At 37.1% G+C, this 19,503-nt stretch overlaps 1 long non-coding RNA gene across 1 annotated transcript; it reads left to right on the forward strand.

Moving 5' to 3' along the window:
* The first annotated feature begins 1,296 nt into the window (after positions 1-1,296).
* LOC144970602 (uncharacterized) lies at positions 1,297-17,496 on the forward strand. The gene is made up of 3 exons (XR_013644996.1): positions 1,297-1,676; positions 5,225-5,278; positions 11,499-17,496. It is a non-coding gene; the product is annotated as an uncharacterized LOC144970602 (long non-coding RNA).
* Positions 17,497-19,503: the final 2,007 nt, after the last annotated feature.

Consider the following 19,503-nt stretch of genomic DNA (forward strand, 5'->3'; position numbering starts at 1 on the left):
TATTATTAGGGTGGTGGTGGTGGTGGTGGTGATGATGATGATCCCGCTGATATGATGGTGATGATAAATAAATTAAACATAATTCCCTTTATTCATCCCATAGGGGAGATTCGTCTTTCGGGTCTATTCTAAGGGAAGACTGGAATAACCCAAGCGATAGCCGCAGTGCAGCGCCGCAAATTTAGTTAGGGCAAGGTGACTTGCTCAAGACCACTCAGCGGCGGGTGATCGAACTCGGTACCTTTCGGGTGCCAACCAAAGACCGTACCGCTGCCCCTGATGATGATGATGATGATGATGATGATGATGATGATGATGATGATGATGATGATGATGATGATGATGATGGGAACTAACAAAGAACACAGGCATCTAAAATTGAAACATTCCATATTCAAAGCTAATGTTTTACTTTAAAAAATTGAGCTTTACAATATCCACTAAATGTGATCAAAGCGCTTTGTAAAGGGGTCCCCGGTCAACAGCAACATTTAATATGAAGGACGGGACATGCCGCCTGTTAGGCGATATTACAATTTTTCAGACAAAGACAACGCTGTTAACGGCCAGGTACTCATTTTACACCTGAGTACGGTGAGAGAATGTGAGTAAAGAGCCTTGTCCAAAGACTCAACTATGCACCGAGCGCGAGGCTTGAACCCAGGACTTTCCGATCCCAAAGCGGGTGTCATACCACTAGACCATTATAATGCACGAGACCCATGGTCGACTAGAGTACTACCTATAGTTACGTCATGACTAGACCACATAGCCGCACTACTGTAGGAGTGTTCATTGATAGAGGGATGCGTGTGTGTCATAGAAATAGCCTTAGTGTGTGTGTGTGTGTGTGTGTGTATGTGTGTGTGTGTGTGTGTGTGATAGTCAAACTTTAGTAGGTTTAATGAAGTCTTGTCACACACGCGTGATACACCTATACGAATTTCCCTGCCACTGCCACCCAGACACACTAACATCTGACAAGGAGTGAGGGCTGTGGAAGAACCACAGACTACCGTGTGCAAACATTGGCGATGGCAAACTGTGATCGTTTGAATTTGAAATGATTCGAAACACTCGTTACCCCTCCGCTCGCTCGAATCCTGATCGTCTCAAGCTCGTCTCACGTGTCAAGATCGTCTCAAGCTCACAACCCGCCTGATCGTTTTACGATCGAGTGATCGTTTTACTAACTCGCTCTTCCGGCATTGAGATCGAGCACTGACTCGTGGCTTGGCGCTCGGTCGTCGATCGAGTAAAAGCGATCAAATAACCCAACACTACGATAAAGGAAAGGCTGCCTCTATTCTCACCCCTCCGGCCGATTGGATTAACGAAAAAAACGTCGCCGGCTTTTTGCGATTTGGATTTGATTGATTTTTTTTTTTAATTGTGCAACTTGTGACAAGAAACTTAACAAATTACTGCATTACAACCTTTGGATTAAACATACAACGATTGTTGACTACTATTATGAAGACTAGGTCTAGCATCCGGGGGGTGAGAATAGTCACTTCGTTAAAAGTTAAAAAGAAACCACAAGGCACCAAGTGATCAAAGATATGAAACTATTCGAAACTTATGGCACATATCAATGTATAATTATAATTTGCTGGCTGATGATCATATAGTAGCTTTGTCTATAATATTTTTGAGGACTTTCCTTTAAATATATGGTAATATTATTCGTTTGCGTTGTGTTGTAGATGTTAAATACAGTCGAGATACCTAGGCCTAGTGCTCTAGACTAGATAGATATAGAATCTAAGTCTAATTTCTTACACTACAGATACCAGACGTCTACGCTTACAGTTAAAGCTTTATTCGTTGTAGTAAATTCATTCCGAATCCAAATAAAATAAAATGGATGGATTTCAATTTCAGGGTCCGTAATATCGAACCAAATTGGTCACCCCAAATTATCTGTACACGCCCATACACAATTCCATTATCCATACGCTTCACTACAGTGTGTCACATAATTATGCTATAACGCCGTCACATAAAGCCTTTTCATAGCGCTCTTTTTCACGGTGTATTGAATTTATTTTTTATATAATAAAAAAAATCTTGCACTAGACTAGACATAAAAATCGACATTCATACCAATCTGAACTGAATTCATCTGATGAGTATAATCCACATTAATTAGACTGTTAACGGTTTTTTCAAAAGTAAATTGAATTTGAAAGCATTGAATTCAATTATCTTTTAACAGCCTCATAAGCCAAATATTTTAAACTTTGTCAGCTGTGTAGTGTAATATGAGTCAATATTGGAGGTCAAAATAATTAACTGAGTTATGCCCCTTTGTATTTTAAGAACTGAGATTCTTTGCAGGTGATTTTTACAATGAAGCACCTCAAAATACAAGGAAAGCTTTCATGTGCTTATAGAAATAGTGAAATAACGATAAGTATTCAATTGTAAGCTTCAATTTATTAGACAAAGACAGATACTGTCTTACAATTCAATACTTACCATTATTTTTTTCTTCGAATTTCAATCAGCACCATTTTAATTATAGAAATAGTGTATCTGCACAATATATCAAACTTTGAAAAAAATCCCAGCCGACAATTTGATGTATACAGGAATTGTAGAATGAACAAATCTAATTTATGACTGTTTTGTTAGACTCCGATCTCACCATTTTCTGATCCATTGTTTGGAATCCACAAACAAAGAGTTTTACAAACTGAAATCATAGATTCCAGTATTCCACCTTAGATTGCCTTCAGCATTAACCAACATTTGGTATTTACAGAAGTGACAATTTTTCTCCTGATAATTCATTTTCAAGAGTTTGATTTTATTTTTTTAATTGGCGAGGTCAAAAAATTATTAGTTACGATTATCATTAAGTGCAAGGCTGCATATCTTTCAAAACATAATTTCTTTGCTCATTATCTGTTTACAAATTCAAAACATAATCAAGAAATACATCTCTTATTTTTAATTCACTAAAGGACGGCATGAAGATACAGGATTACATCGTGTATTCATCAAAAGATTGTATTCGTAATGGAGATCCAATCTCTTCCATTTAGTTCTCTCTCTCTCTCTCTTTCTCTCTCTCTCTCTCTCTCTCTCTCTTTCTCTTTCTCTTTCTCTCTCTCTCTCTCTCTCTCTCTCACTCTCTCTCTCTTTCTCTCTCTCTTTCTGTCTCTCTCTCTCAAACCTTCTGTATCTCTCTCTATCTCTTTTTCTGTCTCTCTCTCTGTTGGCTTAGTTAACTGGTGAAGTAAAATACTAGCAAAAGAGTGAAAATGGAAAGGCTTCATATGGGAACAAATCAGACAATGGACGTTTTGGGTACAAACCCTTCGTCAGCACAACAATATACAAATAAACGTGGAAAACAAATAAAATATAATGAAAAATAACTTGTATCGCCTCAACCTCCTCCCCTTTTTTATTTTTTTATTTTTTTTTTATTTTTTTTTCGGTTGACGTTGTTGCTTTGTTTGTTTGTTTGTTTTTTTGTTTGTTTTGTTTTTTTTTGTTTTTTTTCTCTTCTCTCCCTTTCTATCTACTATCTGTTATCTCTATCTATCTATCTTCTATTATCTTATATTCCCTTTTACTATCGATCGCCATCTGATTGTTCGTATTCCTTCGCGAAGATTCGGCCTTCGCTCATCCAACAAACCACCCCCCCCCACCCCCCCCCCCCCTCAGCCGTGACTCTTTCACCTCACCCTCTCCAACACCCTACTGTTTCACAACAGCTTTCTACTACTACTATTACTATATACTACTCCTACTCTATATACTATACATTATACTATACTACACTACACACTACTACTACTACTACTACTACATTATATGTCTTTTATCTCATTATTTTCTGGAAAGTCTGTTCCTGACGCTGACCTTTGCTTATCAATTAGATCCCCCTGGCACCTATCCTCTACCCAGCCATGCTAACATTTCATATACTGCAACCACCATTGAGTACCGATACAATATTTTCTATATATTTTTGTTTCCACGTTTATTTGTGTATTGTTGTGCTACGAAGTTGTACCGAAACGTCCATTGTCTGTTTTGTTCCCATACGAAGCCTTTCCATTTTCACTCTTTCATTCGTATTTTATGACACCGGCTTCAGGCAGCCCTTACCGTTTTCTACTTAACTGGTGAAGTCGTTGTATAGAAAGGACGTTTTGATAATTCGATAATAATCTTGTTAAACATCAACTAATTAAATAGATAAGGAATGGATAAATGAAAAAGATTTAAATAAGAGGACACAAACAGTTGTAAACATATTTGTGATCAATAATTAGATAGTGAAAAAAACAAAAGTCCCGTGATATGAAACTCATTGAATGCATTGTTTGGAAAGCACTGACAAGAGTCCGTTCAAAGAAAACGCATAGACTAAAATATATTTCAATTGCTCAAGGTAGTGAATATCAGTCAAACTCACAGGTTACAGCAATTATAATTACTAATTTTAAGTTTAATTTAATACAAGCTGTTTGCAGGGCTTCTGACTGACAAGTTTCTAAAGATAACACTTACAACAATAAAATAAAAATAAAATTCCCTTTATTCATCCTATAGGGGAAATTTGTCTTTAGAGTCTATTCCAAGGGAATACTGGAATAACCCAGACGTCAGCCGCAGTGCTGCACTTCAAACTGAGCTTGGGCGAGGTGACTTGCTCAAGGCCACACAGCGCAGCCGGTATTCGAACTCGGGACCTTTGGGGTACAAAACAAAAACTGTACCACTGAGCCACACTTCCCCACCCAACTGAAACTGAAACAGTGATAAAGATCAATGTATCCTGCCAAAAACATGGTTTTAAAGAGTTCACAAGTGATAAAATTAATAAAACTGGCCCACCATTTAAAGAAACTGTGTCTCTATCCTTACTGTAAAATATTTTCTCGTCATTTAGCTAACAACTACAAAGTAAAATTGCTTATATTTATAGTAGTAGAATTCTTTTTTTTTACTAATAAGTGTCATAAGATCTGTCTGTGCTGCACGATTAATAGCCTTGTGCTATGTCTTCATTTAGAAGTTAGCTTTTGAGGCTCAACAGGGGAACAGAACTTGTCACATTGTTTTAGTAGTTGACCAGTTGAGCTATCGGGATGAATGTAAAGATGATCTGAACGTTAGTCGTAAGACTGCATTTCTTTCAAAACATAACTTCTTCGATCACAACATAAACAAGAATAACTTTTTTTATTATTTTCTCAAGGATGGACAGGATTGGATTGTGTATTCTTCATAGGACTGGAGCCTTCTTTTTGAGGTAGGAATGTCTGTTGGTCTTCTTTCTCTCTCTCCCTCTCTCTACCTCCCTCACCCTCTTCCTCTCTCTCTCTCTCTCCTCTCCCCTCTCTCTCTCTTCTCTCTCTCTCTCTCTCTCTCTTCTTCTCTCTCTTCTCTTACTCTCTCTCTCTCTCTCTCTTTCTCTTTCTCTCTCTCTCTTTCTCTCTCTCTCTTTCTCTCTCTCTCTCTTTCTCTCTCTCCTCTCTCTCTCTCTCTCTCTCTCTCTCTCTCTCTCTCTCTCTCTCTCTTTTCTCTCTCTCTTCTCTCTCTCTCTCTCTCTCTCTCTCTCTCTCTTCTCCCCTGTGTTCCTCTTAGTGGGGACCTGTGCTTGTGTCAGGATGAGACATTTAGGTGATCTCAAACTAAGTACATTGATAGTGGCTCTACATCTACATCTGTTCCCTATTTGATCTCCTCTGTCTCCCTTTTTCTTGGTTACTTTGATTGTAATCCTAGAAATTTTTACTATCCCACTTTCTTCCTTTTTACTGGCGCTGATATTACCTAAATGTGTGGCAAGCGCCGTAAATCCCTTAAAAACGAACATACTACCACTGCTACAAGCACCACCACCATTACTACTGCTACTACTGCTACTGCTACTACTACTACTACTACTAATACTACTACTACTACTACTACTACTACTACTACTACTACTACTACTACTACTACTTCTGCTGCTGCTGCTGCTACCACTACTACTACTACTTCTACTATTACTACTACTAATCTCTAATACTACTTCTACTACTACTAATCAGTGATGCCAAAACTCCGGTCTCACCGGAAAAAAACTCTTTCGGGAGCAAGGAATTTACCCAATGGAAACCGTACGGTGCTCTTATTGGCTAACCAACCAGCGGCCTCGATGAGAAAAATATCCGCCATTTTGATTTGGCTGGGAATCGCGTTACTATAGTAAACAAGCGCTGATCGGCCGTTCATGAAAACAAGTTGCTGCTCGCTCGTTTAACTCAAAATTATTCAAAACGATCTCTCTAAAATGATATAAATGTGACTTCTTAAGGTTTTCTTCACGGTCAAAACCACACAACATTCTATTAATGATTACGTCCGAGGCAAAAAGGAATATTGACAGGTCGACCGAGAGTTGAATTCGTGAGACGACAAACATCAATGCGAAGTGTAGCGAGAGTCAAGCTATTGTTTGTCTTGTCCTATTCTATATAGAGAAAAGGATAAATAGTAGAGCCTCGTGTGTGAGTGGTTGCGTGTCATAGTCTTGTTTTTAAATTGTTTCTGTTGTTTATGTGTGTAGTGATGACTCTCTCACACTCAATTTCAATGCCAAAAGAGGAATTCCCGCACACAAGAAAGGGGAATTGGGGTGGTATTTGGCATACATATTGTATAGTATCTAGTTCTAAATAGATAACTGATTAGAATTATATTATGATATATAAACACAATGCCAAATACAATTCCGAAGTTTCCTTATTTCAAATGAAGTAAAGCTCCAAAACCTAATGGTAGTGATTGTAGTACTGAGTGTTAGTGAGGTGATGTGGTGTTGGTGGTGGTTGTAGTTGTAGTAGTAATAGTGATGATGATGTGGTGGTGGTGATGATTGTAGTTGTAGTAGTAGTGGTAGTGATGATGATGTGGTGGTGGTTGTAGTAGTAGTGGTAATGGTAATGATATGGTGGTGATGGTGGTTGTAGTAGTAGTGGTCGTGATGATGATGTGGTGGTGGTGTTTGTAGTAGTAGTGGTAATGATGCGGCTATGTGGTCTAGTAGTATGACACTCGCTTCCGGATCGGAAGGTCCTGGGTTCGAGCCTCGTGCTCGGCGCATAGTTGAGTCCTTGGAAAAGGCTCTTTACTCCACATTCTCTCACCGTACTCAGGTGTAAAATGAGTACCTGGCCGTTAACAGAATTGTCTTTGTCCGAAAAATTGTAATATCGCCTAACAGGCGTCATGTCCCGTCCTACATGTTAAATGTTGACCAGGGACCCCTTGTAAAGTGCTTTGAGCACATTTAGTAGATATTGCACTATATAAAGCTCAATTTTAAAAAAAAAATATTTCAATGATGATATTGGTGGTGGTGGTTGCAGTAGTAGTAGTGGTAGTGATGATAATTGGTGGTGGTTGTAGTTGTAGTAGTAGTGATAGTGATGATGATGTGGTGGTGGTTGTAGTAGTAGTGGTAGTGATGATGATTGGTTGTGGTGGTTGTAGTAGTAGTTGTAATGGTGATGATATGGTGGTAGTGGTGGTTGCAGTAGTAGTGTAGTGATGACGATGTGGTTCGGTGGTTGTAGTAGTAGTGGTAATGGTAATGATATGGTGGTAGTGGTGGTTGTAGTAGTAGTGGTAATGGTAATGATATGGTGGTGGTTGTAGTAGTAGTGGTCGTGATGACGATGTGGTTGTGGTGGTTGTAGTAGTAGTGGTAGTGATGCTATTGTGGTGGTGGTTGTAGTAGTTGAGGTAGTGATGTGGTGGTGGTTGTAGTAGTAGTGGTGGTGGTGGTTGTGGTAGTAGTGGTAATGATGATGATATGGTGGTGGTGGTTGCAGTAGTAGTGGTAGTGATGACGATTGGTTGTGGTGATTGTAGTAGTGGTAGTGATGATGATGTGCTGGTGGTGGTGTAGTAGTAGTGGTAGTGATAATGATGTGGGGCTGGTGGTTGTAGTAGTAGTGTTAGTGATGATATTGTGGTGGTGGTTGTAGTAGTAGATGATGTGGTGGTTGGAAAACACATTACAGGTTATTATAATACATGATTACACACATTCTCTAACTTCATTTTTTGACAGCTTCGTTGTGCCATAAATATACGCAACAGTTCTGAAACATTTTATTGTGGATTTTGATATTGTTTGTTGTTTTTCTTGTGTCGTTATGTTGACATAGATACCGAATGAATGGTAATTACTACATTCTCAGCCAACAACAAAATGGCGCTGAATGCTTTCATTGGTGGACACTTTTTAGGCTTCGTACGTATTCTCATTCGTTTAATTCTATGGTCGGGAGCCAAAAATTTCGGTAGCGGGCAAGATCCGTCAAATTCCGGTGAGGTCAATTTGTTCCAAGGATAACCCCCCCCCCCCCCCCTCCCCCCCCCCCCCCCCCTCCTCCCCCCCCCCCCCCCCCTTTTCCAAACACTTCATCATCATCACTGCCACTAATATTACAACCATCGTATCGTCACTACTACTACAACCACCACCACCACATCATCATTACCACTGCTACTACAACCACCACCACCACATCATCATCACCGCTACCACTACTACTACAACCACCACCACCACCACCGCCACATCATCATCACTTCCACTGCTACTACAACTACCACCACCACCACATCATCACTACAACCACCACCACTAAAACATCATCATCATTACTACCACTACTACTACAACTACCAGCCCCACCAGAACCACCACATCATCATTACCACTTCTACTACTGCAACCACCACCACCACATCATCACTACCACTACTACAACCACCACCACCACCACCACCACCACATCATCTTTACCACTACTACTACTACAACCGCCACCACTACATTATCATCACTATCACGACTACTACTATAACCACCACATCATCATTATCACTACTACTACAACCACCACCACCACATCATCATTATCACTACTACTACAACCACCACTACCACATCATCATGACTACAATTTGTACTACAACCACCACCACCACATCATATCACTACCACCACTACTACAAGCACCATCATATCATCATCACTATCATTTGTACTATAACCACCACCACCACATCATCATCATTACCATTGCTACTACGACTACCACCACCACATCATCATCACCACAACTACTACTACTACTACTACAACAACCACCACTGCAACATCATCATTACTACCACTACTTCTACAACCACCATCACCACATCATCACTACCACTACTACTACAACCACCACATCATCATTACCACTTATACTACTACAACCACCACCACCACATCATCACTACCACTCCTACTGCAACCACCACCATCGCCACATCATCATTACCACTACTACGACTACAACCACAACCACTACATTATCATCACTACCACGACTACTACTACAACCACCACTACCACATCATCATCACTACCATTTGTACTACAACCTCCATCACCACTAACATCAACATCACGACCACAACACTACAACCACTATGCCACCACCACATCATCATCACTACAACAACTACTTCAACCACCACCACCACATCATCATCACTACCACTACTACTTCAACCACCACCATATCATCATCACTACCACTATTACTACAACCACGAACACCACCTCATCCTCACTACCACCAGTATACTACAGGAAACTTTGGGATTGTATTTGGCAATGTGTTTATGTAACATTCCAATTCCTTTCTCTTGTGTGCGGAAATTCCTCTTTCGGCATTGATATTCCTATGAGTGGTGTCTGAAACTCCTGTGAGCCAAATTTAAAGTTGGCGTCTCTGACTACTACTATACTACAACTACTACTACTACTACTACTACTACTACTACTACTACTACTACTACTACTACTACTACTACTACTACTACTACTACTAATACAACTAATACTTCTACCTCTTCTACTAAGTCTAACATCTAATACTACTACCACTATCACCACAACATCATCATCACCATCATCAACATCATCATCACTACTACTACTACTACTACAATCATCACCACCACTCATCACTGCTACTGCAAACGCCACCACGACATCATCATCATCAATACCACTGCTTCTACAGCTATCATCACCACATCAACACTACTGCCACTACCACTACAACCACCATAACTTCATCACCACAATTACTACTAAACCACCATTATACATCATTACCACCACTGCAACAACCACCACCACCACATTATCGTTAATAAAACTTTGCTTACAACCACCACCACCACCACATCATCATCACTACCATCGTTACTACAATTAGCTCCCCCAGATCATCATCCTACAACTTTTACTACAACCACAACCACCACATCATCATTACTAATATCACCAGTACAACCACCTACATATCATCACCACACCACGACCACTGCACATCACCACAACTACAACCACTACTACCAACACATTATCATCACTACCACTACTACCACAACCACAACCACACACATCATCACTGAAACCACAACTATCACATCATCAATACCAGTACGACTACAACTGTCACCGCCACATCAACCTTTCTACCACTACTACTACAACCACCACCGCCACTCATCCTCCTCTCTACAACCACCACCACCACCACATCATTACCACTACTGCTACAGCCACCACCATCAACACCACTACCACTGCTATTACTACAACCACCGCCTCCACATCATTATCACTACTTCCAATACAACTACAATCACAAGCACATTATCATCATACCACTACTACTACTACTACTACAAATGCAGTCAACTTCACCTCATCATCACTACAACTACTACTACATGCACCAAAACAAAATCTTCACTCCAAATACAACCACTGCTACCACATCATCATCACTACTACTACTACTACTACTACTACTACTACTACTACTACTACGACTACTACTACGGCTACTACTACGACTACTACTACTACTACTGCTACTATAAGACAGGAGGTAAATATTTTCATCGAGGCAGTAATTGCAAATAATAGCGTGCAATATGTGTTTTGATCATCTTTTTTGTGTACCATGAATGATATGAATCAATGTCATATTGTAGGTGTTAAATAGGCCTCTCAAAAAATAGTATGTATATAATACTAAGACTAGGCCTCTCACAAAAGATTATGTTTATTATACTAAGAACAGGCCTTTTATAAAATATTATGTATATACTGAGACTAGGCCTCTCACAAAATATGTATATACTAAGACTAGGCCTCTCACAAAATATGTATATACTAAGACTAGGCCTTTCACCAAATAGTATGTATAACCTAAGACAAGTTCCTCGCAAAATAGTTTGTATATACTAAGACTACAAACGACTTAGTTGAAGCAAACCTTGAAAATCGTGAAAGATAGAAAGCCCCAGGATTAGACAAGAATCAACAAAAGTTGAACTAGATGTGAAGTCAAAGAACTGATTTTTTTTCCTTGCATTTTATGATCTGTTACTTTTTGTTACAGATATTTGACGTCATCAAGCTCCAGGAATCGAGATTGGCCATATGTGGGCGGTAGGGGCGGTGGCCAGCAGGGATGGTGAGGTCATGGAGGATGATTGTGGTATTCAGCGGAGTAATGGGATGGGTTATATTGGAGGGCCCCGGGGATTGTAATGGCAGTGATCAAGATGTTGGAGGAGTTGTTGGTGGCGAGGTGATGATGGGGATGTAGATGGTGGAGCAACAATAGTGACATTGTTGGTGAAGGTGGCATTGTTGGGTGACGGGATGATGGAAATCATGATGGGAGGGTTGTGGTGGTGAAGGGATGATGATGGGAAGTGATGATGATGGCAATGGTTGTGAAGGGAGGTAATGGTGGAGGAAGTGATGATGGTGGTATTGGTGGGGTTGTAGTGATTGTGATGTAGAGATTGTGTTCGTCGAGGAAGGTGGTGGTGGTGGAAGTTGTGGGGAGGATGAGGATGCTGGAGGTAGATTCAGTGATAAAGTGAAGGTGGTGGTGTGGTTCTGGACTTGGGTTTGAGTTGATTCCAACTGGTTAGGCCGGGTGAGTTACATTCGTGTTCTTTGTTGACAAGATGATTGTGGTTGGCATTCACATGGATTTGAAATACAGATAAGTGTGCTTCTACCGGTGGGGGTGTATTTGTTTGTGTTTCATGTCCATACCCAAGTGCAGTAGGCGGACTGGAGGCCTACAGGAAGCCCGAATGTGTTTGGGCAGAATGTTGATTTACAATTGTCTTGAAGACGGGATAGGGATGTGATTTGTTTGACTCTTTCTGGATGGGTCACCTTGATCCTGGGTTCGGAACTGTGCCATTTACTGGATCTTTATTGTTGAACCTGCTTCTATCATTTTCGCCAAGCCATGGCTTTCACTTATTACCACTAACCTCACATCATGGTCTCTTCTATCACAACCCCTATGACTCTACCATTACTTCCCATCATCCCTTCCAAAGCTATCACCTCCCAACACAACCATTGCCATCAGAATCGCCTCCCATCATCATCATCTTCACCACCATAGCCGTGCCGGAGTGATTTCCATCATCACGTCACCTGCCTTGCCATTTTCACCATCATTGTCACTGCTGCTGCTTCCATCATCTACATCCCTGCCATCACTTTTATATCAACAATACTTTCTTCATCTTGAGCTCTGCTGGTGCAATCTCTGCCGATCTGACCCTGAAAATTACTCTTAGAACGCCATGATCATTTAAAGTGGCTTTATCGTCCCTGCCACCTTGCAAGACAAGCAAGGCAAGCAAGTCAAGCAAGTCAAGCCATCAATGGTGACTCTTATCACCATTGCCACTTTCACCATCAATGGTGACTATCATCACCATTGCCTCTTTCACTATCAATGGTGACTCTTATCACCATTGCCTCTTTCACCATCAATGGTGACTCTTATCACCATTGCCTCTTTCACTATCAATGGTGACTTTTATCACCATTGCCTCTTTCACCATCAATGGTGACTCTTATCACCATTGCCTCTTTCACCATCAATGGTGACTCTTATCACCATTGCCTCTTTCACCATCAATGGTGACTCTTATCACCATTGCCTCTTTCACCATCAATGGTGACTCTTATCACCATTGCCTCTTTCACCATCAATGGTGACTCTTATCACCATTGCCTCTTTCACCATCATTGGTGACTCTTATCACCATTGCTCCTTTCATCGCGTCCTTTCCTATTTTTTTCAAGCCTATATTATACACTCAAGCACTTAAAGAATTCATTCACCGTTAATAAGATTTAAATGCCCAATCTTTAACTTCAGATATGGTAAACTTTCAGTTGTTTTTGTCGTATTTTTTCAAGTTGCAGTATTGTGTCATTTTTCTTTAATCTTAATTTTTTGTTCACAATATTTCATCAACTCTCAACATGACATATGGGAATATCTATTACAATTACCTTGTAGTTGGATAGAAAGATAATTTTCTTAAGAAAAGTCATCTCATCAAAATTAAAAGAAATTTTTTTCCTGTCTCAGAATTTTCAATGGCCATTTTAATGTTAATGACTCGCGTACTGTATAAGATAGCTTTCATTTTGTATAAAGTTTTGATAAATGTACTTTCATTTCATCCAATATTCAGTTTACCTTATTTTAATCTCTTATTCATGTATCATTCATTGCCTATAAGTTTTATTGTCTAATATTTTAAAGTCATCAATGTCTGGTTTTATTGGAATGTAATTTCAAACTCATTTAATACTTTAACATTATGTATGCAAATATAACAGTAGCTTTTTAAAAACAGAACAATTCATTTATTTGATATTGATTAGCTTGAGTATATTTTTTCTGTACACGTAAATGCTTACTACTTAAAGAAGTGATTTGTTTCTAGAAACCTCTCTGTTTAAACATTACACAGATCGCTTGACATATCATTCTATAGATATATTCTAATACCCTTTTAATTTTGCGATGCCTATACACTTTTGATTTATTAGCAATGATACAAAAGTAATAATAGTTTTTCTTAAAAGAAAGGTAAGAGTGATGCACTTATTACAAAATATTAATAATAAGTTAAGTTTTTATAAAACATGGTTTTAATTTCTTTCATATTCATCGTTATTCAAGTAATAAATTTCTTAGTCAGCCGTAGTAATTTGATAATTTGATATTTTAGTATTTAGTTAGAATGCACATGTTGACAAAATATGTTACAGTTTGTTTAAAAAACAAACAGGTTCAAGAACGCTTTTGTTATCATTATATACATAAACTGAAATTCAGGTGTTTCGTATTATTATTTTATTGGCATTACCTTACATTAATAGAAAATTCACTCTTTTTGAAAATGTTTATTCTATTTCTTTTATAAATTTAATGTTATAACTATTATTGTCATTTGTATAAAATGTGTGATATGTTAGCTAACTATAAATATATAAATATTTTGCAAAATGTTCTATAGATAATGCCCTTTTAATTTTGTCATGACAACACTTTTTTATCATGTAGTTTGTTAATTTTAATAGAAATATATTTTATTATTACATCATTTATATCAAGTAATTTAAAATTAATTTCACTCTTTATTATAGCAGTCATAGATTTATAACAAATGAAGCATAACATTCAGGAACTTTGTGCTACTGATTTTTTTATACACCCTAATTGAGTAATGTTTTTCATTTGTCACATGTCATCGTAAGTAACGCTTGATAGAATTTTAATTTATTCGCAATCATATGAAAATAGCGGTAACAATGATGAATTTTTATGAGTAAGCATTGTTTTAATTTTGATTTTAAAAATATCCATCGTTTTCAAAAAACAGTAATGGTATGGTTGACATCAACTCACACATTTTCATTTAGGAATATGTTTTACAATTATCTTCTGGTTAGATAGGCTTTGTTTTGTCATACAGATAGTGAAATCGTCTCATCAACGTTGCGCTTTAATAATAATGCATCTACCATTCATTTCTCCTATCATTATACAGTTTTATATCTTATTCACACAAAATTACATCACAATATCATCATGTTCTTGTACATGTTTTATTATCTCGTGCTTTATAATCATATCATATATGTTGAGTTTCAATGGAATGTAATTTTGAATTTGTATTATACTTTATGGCAGTTGTGCAAATATGACATAAGCGATTCACAAAAGGAATAGATACTTCATTTATTTAATATTGAAATATTTTTGTATAATGTTAATACTTAATGCTTAGAGAAGAAATTATTGTTGATATAAAAATTATATTCTTTTATCTGAGAAAGAAATTACAAGCTCAACAATTTTACACAAATCCGTTATTTACATTATCATTGTAAAAATATATTCTCATATATAGATTTGATCTTCTAATATTTTTTTTGATCCATCAATTTTCAAATGATAAATTTCTCAGCCAGCCATTATTACTAAATAAACATCAGAGAGAGAGAGAGAGAGAGAGAGAGAGAGAGAGAGAGAGAGAGAGAGAGAGAGAGAGAGAGAGAGAGAATGTATATTCACACTTTTCACGCCAAAATAATATTAGCTATATGACAAGTGTGGTCTAGAATTTAGCTTGAATAAGTTAAGGACTAGAAACAAAAAGATCCATTGTTTTCGAATATATGATGTCATGGCCAAGTAGTCATTATATAAATAAGCAAGTATTTTGTTGTTTTTATTTGAATTCAACATGTAGTTACCTTCCTTTTTTCTTCAACTAATGAACATCTCAGTCGCCCAATCATTAATTGGTAAAATAGAGTAGTTTAGAAGTAACATACATTGCCAGTTGGACTGTGCGTTTATTTGCTCCTTGCCAAGGAAGAAATATATAATTTCTGTAAGGAAATGGGCCAAAAGTATTTTTATCTTTTTTACTTGTTTAAATATATAATATGATGTTGAATTAAGCAAAGTCATATATGGAATTTAAACAAAATGAAATTCATTGTAATTGGATATGGCATTTTATTTGGCATCTTTTAAAGAAATCACCAACATGTTCTAATGATTTGTAATAACCATTAAATGTTTATTGCTCGCATAAATTATAAGATGCTACCACTTTCTAAAATAGATTTTTAAATCGTGATATTTAATGACATTGTATATAGTTTTGATGAGTGTTTATAATGTATTTAGGACATACATATGTAATCTCATTGTATATAGAAAATCCACATATACTTGTGGGGCTGTATTTTATATTGTCTTTTTACAATTGATCCAATTTTATTTCCATACTGTCTGGTGACCTGCCACTCAAAACTTTTATAATTCTCAATTATATCGGTCTCAAACCACTCAGAGAAAATGTTTAATTTTTGAATCACATTCTTTGCTTGTTAAATTTGATATTGTCACACGATTTAGTGTGACTAATTCTAAAGTTAAGATATTTTTATGGCTGAAGTGGTGATAGTGAAAACGCGTGTTGTAAAAATAATTAATGCAGTTGTGAAATGATAAACACTTCTGCTATAAGGAATACAGTTTTGTCCTTTCCAACGTTTTGAAATTATGATGTATTATAGAAGAAACCATATTTTTTGTGGTTTGATTAATTGGAGATCATCATCATCATCATCATCATATCGTGTCGCGCCAGTGGTGGATCCATTGGATGGCTTCAGGGGTGCAGCCTCTCAGGTCCATATCACTGATATGTGGTCCAAGTTCACACTAGTGAAGGATGTGGTCCATGTTTTGAGCCGTGTGTCCACATTGACATCGGCAGTCTGAAGAAAGTCCCCAATTTTGTAAGGTTGTTTTGGTCTTCTCCACTTTAGACCTTGCCCTTACTGTGTCTTCTATCCCCCTTTATCTGTTTTCCAATTTGCTTTCTGTCTTTGTCTCGGAATGAGATTACTTGGTTTTTTCTTAGCCCTGGCCTGAGTCCTAGCTGGGAGGGAAACAGACAAATGCATAGTTATTGTTTTGGGAGATGATATTTTTTTCCTTGTAAATCATCTCTCTGTTATGTATTATTATGTTTGTTATTTTAAATGTATACTGTAAGCATTTGAGTGTACTCCTCTTTGTTGGATTTTGTGCTTGTGTCCGGATGAGACTTATAGGTGATCTCAAACTAAGTACATTGATGGTTTGCTCTTGGAATCTGCATCTGATCCCTATTTGTTCCCAGTTCCCCTTTGTCTTCCTTTCTCTTGGGTGCTTTAATTGTAATTCTAGAACTTTTTACTATTCCATTTTCTTCCTTTTTACTGGCGCTGATATAACCTAAATGTGTTGCAAGCGCCGTAAAACCCTTAAAAACAAAAACAAACTTCTTCTTCTTCTTCTTCTTCTTCTTTTTCTTCTTCTTCTTCTTCTTCTTCTTCTTCTTCTTCTTCTTCTTCTTCTTCTTCTTCTTCGTCTTCTTCTTCGTCTTCTTCTTCTTCTTTATTTTTATTCTTCTTTTACATTCTTACCCATCCCTTCCTCGTCCTATCCTTCTCCTCCTCCTCCTCCCATCCCTCATCTTATTCTTCTTTTTCTTCTTTTTCTTTTTTTTTCTTTCTTCTTCTTCTCTTCTTCTTCTCTTCTTCTTCTTCTTCTCTTTCTTCTTCTCTTCTTCTTCTTCTTCTTCTTCTTCTTCTTCTTTCTTTTCTTCTTCTTCTTCTTCTTCTTCTTCTTTTCTTCTTCTTCTTCTTCTTCTTCTTCTTCTTCTTCTTCTTCTTCTTCTTCTTTCTTTCTTCTTTATTCTTCTTCTTCTTCTTCTTCATTTTTATTCTCCTTTTCCCATTTTCCCCCTTCTCTTCCTATGCTTCTCCTGCTCCCTTCTTCTCCATCTTCTACTTTATTTTTATTTTTATTTTTCATTCTTCCCAATCTCTTTCTCGTCCCATCCTTCTCCTCCTCCCCATCCCTCATCTATATCTCTCTTTTTCTTCTTCTTCTTCTTCTTCTTCTTCTTCTTCTTCTTCTTCTTCTTCTTCTTCTTCTTCTTCTTCTTCTTCTTCTTCTTCTTCTTCTTCTTCCTCTTCTTCTTTATTTTTATTCTTCTTTTTCATTGTTCCACATCTCTTCCTCGTCCCACCCTTCTCCTCCTCCCATCCCTCATCTTATTCTTCTTTTTCTTTTTTTTTTCTTGTTCTTGTTGTTGTTGTTGTTGTTCTTCTTCTTCTTCTTCTTCTTCTTTCTTCTTCTTCTTCTTCTTCTTCTTCTTCTTCTTCTTCTTCTTCTTCTTCTTCTTCTTCTTCTTCTTCTTCTTCTTCTTCTTCTCTTCTTCTTTTTCTAGAAGTAACATATATTACAAGTTGGACTGTGCGTTTATTTGCTCCTTGTCAAGGAAGAAATATATCATTTCTGTAAGGAAATGGGCCAAAAGTATTTTTATCTTTTTTACTTGTTTAAATATATAATACGATGTTGATTTAAGCAAAGTCATACATGGAATTTAAACAAAATGAAATTTATTGTAATTGGATATGGCATTTTATTTGGCATCTTTTAAAGAAATCACCATGTTCTAATGATTTGTAATAACCATTAAATGTATATTGCTCGCACAAATTATAAGAGGCTACCACTTTCTAACATTTTTAAATCGTGATATTTAATGACATTGTATATAGTTTTGATGAGTGTTTATAATAATGTATTTAGGACATACATATGTAATCTCATTGTATATAGAAAATCCACATATACTTGTGGGGCTGTATTTTATATTGTCTTTTTACAATTGATCCAATTTTATTTCTCATATACCTATGATGTTCGCATGGGTGTACGATCCGATAGTGATGTCGTTTCTTCTTCTCTTTACTAGCCTATCTTGCTTCTTTGGTTTGTGATTGAATTTTTGACAGGGGATATTTTTTTTCTGTAAATCTTCTGCCTGTTTGTTCTTGGTTATTTATAATTTAGCTTATGATATCTTTAGGTTATGATTTTGATTTACATTTGTACTATTTTTGTTAGATTGCTTGTTTTTTTGTTTCAGCGGTCTCTCATATAACCTCAATTGTGTTGGAAGAGACCTAAAGCAACAAACAAACAAACAAACAATTTTATTTCCATACTGTCTGGTGACCTGCCATCAAAACTTTTATAATTCTCAATTATATCGGTTCAGACCACTCAGAGAAAATGTTTAATTTTTGAATCACATTCTTGGCTTGTTAAATTTGATATTGTCACACGATTTAGTGTGACTAATTTTAAAGTTAAGATATTTTTATGGCTGAAGTGGTGATAGTGAAAACGCGTGTTGTAAAAATAATTAATGCAGTTGTGAAATGATAAACACTTTTGCTATAAGGAATACAGTTTTGTCCTTTCCAACGTTTTGAAATTATGATGTATTATAGAAGAAACCATATTTTTTGTGGTTTGATTAATTGGAGATCATCATCATCATATCGTGTCGCGCCAGTGGTGGATCCATTGGATGGCTTCAGGGGTGCAGCCTCTCAGTTCCATATCACTGATATGTGGTCCAAGTTCGCACTCGTGAAGGATGTGGTCCATGTTTTGAGCCGTGTGTCCACATTGACATCGG

This window comes from Berghia stephanieae, chromosome 4 (genome assembly GCF_034508935.2).
Source record: "Berghia stephanieae isolate SIO BIC M18660-M18661 chromosome 4, UCSD_Bste_1.3, whole genome shotgun sequence".
Classification (NCBI taxonomy): Eukaryota; Metazoa; Mollusca; class Gastropoda; order Nudibranchia; family Aeolidiidae; genus Berghia; species Berghia stephanieae.